Consider the following 8105-nt stretch of genomic DNA (forward strand, 5'->3'; position numbering starts at 1 on the left):
GCTGATTTTGTTTGAACCTAGCCAGTGGCTTTTTCATTGATAAATTCGAAAAAGGAGTTGAACATTTATAATGGAACAGTCTGAAAACCAGATACAACACCCAACACAACGCCAACCCCGAGGTCGCGCCTCACACGAGTCACCCAAGCAACCAAAGCCGACGACCTGCCAGTCTGCCACCTCGACACAACACGACGGAGGCGATAACGTGGAGCCACCGCTTCGACATCCACGCCAGCCCAGGATGCTGCCTAGCCGAAGACGAGAAGCTAGCCAACACACAGGGCCGGCCCTGACCCATGGCAGCCATGGGCGGCTGCCTAGGGCCCAAGTGGGGCTTTTGTTTACTATGGACTGAAAAGAAAAAGAAAAGGTAAAACAAGACTATAAGAGAACATGGCCAGCTAGAAAAGATGCAAGAAGTAAAAGTAGCTCATGTCCCGATCAGTTAAATCCTACTTCGATTGGCAGTCTTCTACGATCACTGCTTGGCTGCTTCCCTCAATCGTTTCTCTTGAAAAACATAGACGGCGATTGAGTGTGTTCCGTCTATTTGTCTCTAGTCTCGCCGATCGTCTTGCCTGACCGCTCGTTTGTTCGTCTCTCGTCTCGCCAATCGCCTAGCTCGACTGTCTTGCTGCCTCATCTTTTGTCTCTTGTATCTATGTGATTGTGTCTCTTAGATTGCCCCGCCCCGCCCGACCTGCCCTGCCGTCCTGCCACTACTAGGAAAAAGCCCATAGGTGGAGGCAATAGGTGCCGGCGCACCACCCAGGACGTGCGCTGATGGAAAGAGTTTCCGGCGCACCGCCTTGCCGCCGCGCCGACGATGAACGTCTACTACCGGCGCACCACAGGATTTGATGCGCCGGGGACATGTTTTGGCATGAACGTCTACTGCCGGCAATAGCACATTTCCGCCGGCGCGCCCCTAGGCTAGTGCGCCGGCAATGATTCTTGGGCCTGTCCCGGGGGTGATATAGCCGAATGGGCTATGTGCTGCCGGCGCACCCGTGCCATGGTGCGCCGGCAGTAACCTGATCAGTTATTTCTGCTCAACAACCACTCCCCCCCACTACCATTACTCCACTCCTCCACACAAACCCGAGCCTTCTCCCAACCCAGCTCATTTTTGCCCATTTCTATCCCCAATTTAACCAATTTGACCAAACAAAATCATATTTTTTGAGCAAAACTTCCCTTCCTACATGCATCTCCCACATCCCGTATTCAGGCAAATTGCAGGGGCACCTGCTCACTAATGGTTTCATGCATGGACACAATCAATGGATGAGCGATGATGGCACGGAGGTCAATGGGACGACGGCAACAGGTGGTAATAATGGCCAGCAAGAAGGAGGGCATCATGATATTGATGACGATGAAGAGTTTGTCGCACAAGACGATAACCTTGACGACGATAATAACCTTGACGACGACAATAACCTTGACGACGAAGAGGTGCCGCTAGCTTCAGTCGTGCGGGACCCTCATCTTCAAGATCTGCTTCTCGAAAATACAAAAGGCGCCAAGCGGAAATCAAAGCTTGAGCAACTGGAGATAGGCTCGAATACTCCGTTGTACGACTCAGGTCGCGGGTTGGGGGAGTCCCGCTTGAGAGTAGCGCTCGATGTGCTGTAGATGAAGGCGAAACACGGATGGACGGACACAAGTGTCAACACCCGGATTTTTAAGTCCGGATGCCTATTATGTCATACATCACAATCCCAGGAATATTGTTGTTGCGAGGCATAATAGTTAAGTATCATAGTCATCATTCATTAGAAACCATAATGTCTTACAAATCGGAATCACATGATCCATATTACACGAATAGTTGATCTATCGATCAACGAACAAACACAAGTTCATAGCGGAAGCGTAAGATACAAGGACTCTCTAGTCCATAGGCCAACGCTTGACGTCAGAAGACTCCTAGTTTTCGTAGGCGTCCTGCTGGTCATCTCCTTGTTCATCTTCATACTCTGGCCATTTGAATAGCCAGGAACAAAGCCGTGAGTACTTCAAGTACTCGCAAACTAATACTAATGTAAGTGCTAGACATTCTAGTAAGGTTTGCTAAGCTCTAGTTTATTTGCATAAAGCCAATTTTAGTTCACAAGTATTTGAGAAAAGCTTATTCAAGTGCTAACTAACTCAAGTGGGAACATTAGTGTCATTCCCACCATTCAAGTGGTGATTTCAATTCAATTCACCACAAGCCATTTCACCATCTTCTTTCAACATCATTTTCAAAGATATGACATCGGAAACTGTATGGCCTTCCCAACCGTCCGTAACCGTGGACGCGGCTATTCGAATAGATTGACACTCTGCAGAGGTTGCACACTTGTGCCACAACATTTGATTTCATCCGTCGGGATTACCCCGAATCATCGTAACACAGTACGCGGATCATCAACCATAACCTTTCACTTACAAATCCTAGTATGAGCACCTCTCCCCATGAGCTTGGCCTCCCAGTGAAGACCAACTGTCAGCTTTGGGAGCGCACAGGCTTGGCCGTACAATTCACCTCAATTTCACATCATTTCTCAACAACGGAGGCAGCCTCAAGCGTAACCCCTATGACGTGTGTTCAGAGGGAACCCATACTAAGATGCATAAACTTCCAGTTAAGCCCTACCCATAATCAGGTATTGTGGGGGTACTTAATATTGGAAAGGTATCGCATTCGAACCAATATCATGTTTATCAAAAATCACCATCTTCTCTTGGTTATATTCACCTTCAAAAATCATTCAATGGAATGCTTCATCATTCCAAGGTTTCAAGTTCAATTCAAGTCACATTGTTCCCATCTAGAGTAGTCAAGTTTTATTCATTAGCACTAGCTCTAAATCATGAGGGGGTGCTATCTTGCTTTGCTTGATGGAGACTAACTTTACTACTCTAGTAAACTTATTTACCTTGACCAAAGTTAACTATAAAAGCAACTTCTTGAGAAAACAAGTAGAAAACTTGTAAGGTATAAACTTGGGGTAGGCTTATGTAAGAAAAGGTAAGATTCATGATGCCTTGCCCCAAGGGGCTTTGCACTTTGCAAGAATATTAGCTTGCCTTGGTAGTTCTCAAAATTCTCCTCCTCCTCCTCTTGGTAGCAACCTTCTTCTTCCGTGTACTCTCCGGTGCTAGCGTCTAAATTTGAATACGAGTATAATTACTCACTAATTCAATGGATATTCCATACATCACATATAATCACACAAACTATTCTATGCACACAAATAATCTAATTAGGGAGCATGGGTTGTGTTGCTTGAGGAGATTTTACTTCTTTTTATTTAATATGTAAATGATAGTTTCCATAGGGCTCTTGAGAAATAATTTCCTCTTATTGAAATCTTCCTAAGATTTAATTTCTCAACAATCATACATGAACCTATATTGACCTAAGTCAAACCTTGTCAACACCTGGATTTTTAAGCCCGAATGCCTATTATGTCATACATCGCAATCCCAGGAATATTGTTGTTGCGAGGCATAATAGTTAAGTATCACAGTCATCATTCATTACAAACCATAAAGTCTTACACATTGGAATCACATGATCCATATTACACGAATAGTTGATCTATTGATCAACGAACAAACACAAGTTCATAGCGAAAGCGTAAGATACAAGGACTCTCTAGTCCACAGGCCAACGCTTGACGTTGGAAGACTCCTAGTTGTCGTAGGCGTCCTGCTGGTCATCTCCTTGTTCATCTTCATACTCTGGCCATTTGAATAGCCAGGGACAAAGCCGTGAGTACTTTAAGTACTCACAAACTAATACTAATGTAAGTGCTAGACATTCTAGTAAGGTTTGCTAAGCTCTAGTTTATTTGCATAAAGCCAGTTTTAGTTCATAAGTTTTTGAGAAAAGCTTATTCAATTGCTAACTAACTCAAGTGGGAACATTAGTGTCATTCCCACCATTCAAGTGGTGATTTCAATTCAATTCACCACAAGTCATTTTACCATCTTCTTTCAACATCATTTTTTCAAAGATATGACATCGGAAACTGTATGGCCTTTCCAACCGTCCGTAACCGTGGACGCGGCTATTCGAATAGGTTTACACTCTGCAGAGGTTGCACACTTGTGCCACAACATTTGATTTCATCCGTCGGGATTACCCCGAGTCATCGTAACACAGTACGCGGATCATCAACCATAACCTTTCACTTACAAATCCTAGTATGAGCACCTCTCCCCATGAGTTTGGCCTCCCAGTGAAGACCAACTGTCAACCTGGGAACTGCACAGGGCTTGGCCGTACAATTCGCCTCAATTTCACATCATTTCTCAACAACGGAGGCAGCCTCAAGCATAACCCCTATGACGTGTGTTCAGAGGGAACCCATACTAAGATGCATAAACTTCCAGTTAAGCCCTACCCATAGTCAGGTATTGTGGGGGTACTTAATAATTGGAAAGGTATCGCATTCAAACCAACATCATGTTTATCAAAAATCACTATCTTCTCTTGGTCATATTCACCTTCAAAAATCATTCAGTGGAATGCTTCATCATTCCAAGGTTTCAAATTCATTTCAATTCACATTGTTCCCATCTAGAGTAGTCAAATTTTATTCATTAGCACTAGCTCTAAATCATGAGGGGTGCTATCTTGCTTTGCTTGATGAAAGCTAACTTTACTACTCTAGTAAACTTCTTACTTTGACCAAAGTTAACTATAAAAGCAACTTATTGAGAAAACAAGTAAAAACTTGTAATGTATAAACTTGGGATAGGCTTATGTAAGAAAAGGTAAGATTCATGGTGCCTTGCCCCAAGGGGCTTTGCACTTTTGCAAGAATATTAGCTTGCGTTGGTAGTTCTCAAAATTCTCCTCCTCCTCCTCTTGGTAGCAACCTTCTTCTTCGGTGTACTCTCCGGTGCTAGCGTCTAAATTTGAATACGAGTATAATTACTCACTAATTAAATGGCTATTCCATGTATCACATATAAACACACAAACTATTCTATGCATACAAATAATCTGATTAGAGTGCATGGGTTGTGTTGCTTGAGGAGAATTTACTTCTTTTTATTTCATATGTAAATGATAGTTTCCATAGGGTTCTTGAGAAATAATTTCCTCTCATTGAAATCTTCTTAATATTTAATTTCTCAAACAATCCTATATGAACTTATATTGACCCAAGTCAAACATTCATCATTATCATTTGAGAAAATGATTTAAATGAGGTAGACCACCTCATACTATTTAATAGTGCTACCTATGATTTAAATCTCCAAATAATTCATATAAGTGAGTTTGGCCAGGGGTCCAAACATCACATGAATTCATTTGAGACAAAGTTTAAAGGAAGTATAAGACTTCATATAATTTACTTAATAGTTTTGGACAATATCAACTACATAAACTAGCCACATTGTCCATTAATTAAACTAGGGCATGATCATGCAAAGTGACCACACCATTTTATTGCATAATCAATTAGTGTAAGTCAAATGTGAGCTATTAGAGTTGGAGTTAACTTAATATCTATTTTGGTTTATTTTTAATAATTGTTTGAATATGGAAAAGTCCCTGCCTTATTCTTTTTATCAAATTAATTCTACAATGAATCTGGTCATGGGACCAGTGGCATTGTGTAGATATTTTCATTAGCTTTCCAACAATATAAAATTCATTGAATTTGGTTAAGCCAATTTAAATCTATTAAATTTCAAAGTTTGGGCAGTATTGAAATTATTTGGAATTGTTTAAATCGAATTTGAATTAAAAGGGCCGGCGGGAAAGCTAACTGGGCCTAAACGAGTTAAAACGGCCCAAGGCCAGCCCACCACGCGTCTGTGCCCGCGTGGGCTGCCTGACAAGGGGGCTCCACCCGTCAGCGACGTTTAAACGCCGAAGCGGTATGTTTCAACGTGGAGCGTAGGATTAGATCAGGATCTAACGGCTCAGGTTCATCGTGTCGCCGGTGAGAGAGGGAGTTCGCCGGCGGCTCAGGTAGGGGGTGGGAGAGCTTACGGCGGCTCCAGCAAGGGTTGGCAGTATGCGTGACGAGGTTGTGGACGACGGCGAGTCTCCTGGTAGCAGTGGCGTCGCCTGGGGTGGTCGGGATCGTTGGCGATTGCTCCAGAGCTTCCGCGGCGGTGATCTTCCGATTGGCCTTGCTCCGGCGGCGATTGAGGTAGCTACTGGTGCTGGGCGAAGCGGTGGTGAGTGGTGATCGTGATGGTGTGCTTGGTTCGGTCCAAGGAGGTCTCTATTTATAGGCGCGAGACGGTGCTGCGGGGCAGTGAGGTGGTCGACATGCGCACGGCGTCTCCGGCGAGCTAGAGAGCTAGGCGAGGGCGTGGCGCTGTTCTGCGGTTCCTGGCGAGTCGTTTGGCGGTGACAGCACGGTCGGGCGGTGGCTAAATTGGTCGCATTGCTTCCATGTCTGTCGCGTCTGCGGCGGATCGGGGTTTCCTTCTCCGGCAACGGCGGGCACGGGTCGCGGTCGAGGGCATGTCTGGCGGATGCGCACGTGTGCGGCGGTGCTCAACTCGTGGCGAGGTGGTCCAGGGCGTGCTCGAGGTGGCCAGACGGCGCGTGTCCAGGGCGCGTCTGCGAGTGTCCACGCGCGACGTCCTCGGCATGGCGTGGCCACCGTTGGGCGCGCGTGCTCTGGCTGCTGTCGTGCTCCTCCTCGACCAGGGCTTGCTCTAGCATGTCCAGTAGAGTGTGGTGGCGGCGGCGCGAGGCGGACAGTTGGGGAAGGAAGGAAGAGAGGGGGAGGGCGTCGGGTTGGCGACATGGCCGGCATGGCCATGTCCTAGCCTTGCTCTCTCTCTCCCTAGGGTTTCTATTGATCATTGATTGGTTAGAGGGAACCAGGGGACCATTTGAGCTAGGGTTTAGGTAGAGTTGATGAGGTAGATCACTATTTGCAATAGTGTCAAATAGTGCCATATTGATTATGTGTGAATTTTATCCAAATTTGATCCTATTCAAATGGTTGCAAGTTTTGAATTGTGAGCATTTCATTTAGTTAGAAATGACCAGAGGTGATGAGGTGTGGTGGTGGCATTGTTGAATTCAAGTTTTTGCAAAATTGGCTAAGTGTGAGATTGTTACATATGTTAAAAAGTTGCAACTTTGGTTGAGCATAGCTCATGATCAAGAAAGAATTTTGCATGGTGATCTTTACAAAAAGTGTTCACCTTGATGTTGACTTTGATGTGGTGCAAAGAGTTAGCAAGGTTTGGTTTGAGAAAATTGAATTGCAATGGCTCAAAGTAGTGATCAGACTAGAATTGGCAGTTTTGACCATTATCATATGTGAGCAAGTTTTGTATTTGAAATTCATTTGAATTGTGATTCTTTGATTCCAAAAGTTGTAATAAGTGTTTAGTAACATTATCCAACTAATGGTGAAGACCAAATTGGTCTAGGGTCAAAATTTATAAAAATGCCATAGAGCATATGTGAGGGTTTTTAGGGTTTTGCATTTATTTGATTTTCTTCCTCTTTTGGATTTATTTGGTTTGTGATCTTCTCATGATCACTTTAGGGTTTTAGGGTTTAGCTTATACACATAATAACAATCATCATGGCATATCACTCAAATGCACAAGTCCTATGCATGGCACTATATGCAATTTGAAAAGTTTTTGTTGGTTTGAAATTTTTGCTCTCTGGAATTCTTCTAACTTTCTTTTATTGAAATTTGGGATGTTACAAACCCTTCCCCCTTACAAAATATCTCGTCCCGAGATCGAAAAGAAAGTTAGGTACTAAAGAGATCTGGGTACTCCTTCTTCATGAAGTCTTCGCGTTCCCATGTGGCTTCATCCTCGGTATGATTGCTCCACTGTATCTTCAGAAACTTGATGCTTCGGGTGCGGGTGGTTCGGTAAGCTTCTTCCAGGATGCGAATCGGCACTTCGTGGTAAGTCAAGTCCTGGTTGATATCCACCGATCGGTGATCGATGTTCTTGAACACTTCGGTCTTCTCGGGGACTTCAAGGCACTTCCGGAGGAGTGAGATATGAAACACGTCGTGCACAGCCGACATTTCTTCGGGCAACTCCAATTGATAAGATACTTCACCTCGGTGGCTGAGGACTTTGAAAGGTCCGAC

The sequence above is a fragment of the Lolium perenne genome, chromosome 4 (genome assembly GCF_019359855.2).
Source record: "Lolium perenne isolate Kyuss_39 chromosome 4, Kyuss_2.0, whole genome shotgun sequence".
In the NCBI taxonomy this organism is placed as follows: domain Eukaryota; kingdom Viridiplantae; phylum Streptophyta; class Magnoliopsida; order Poales; family Poaceae; genus Lolium; species Lolium perenne.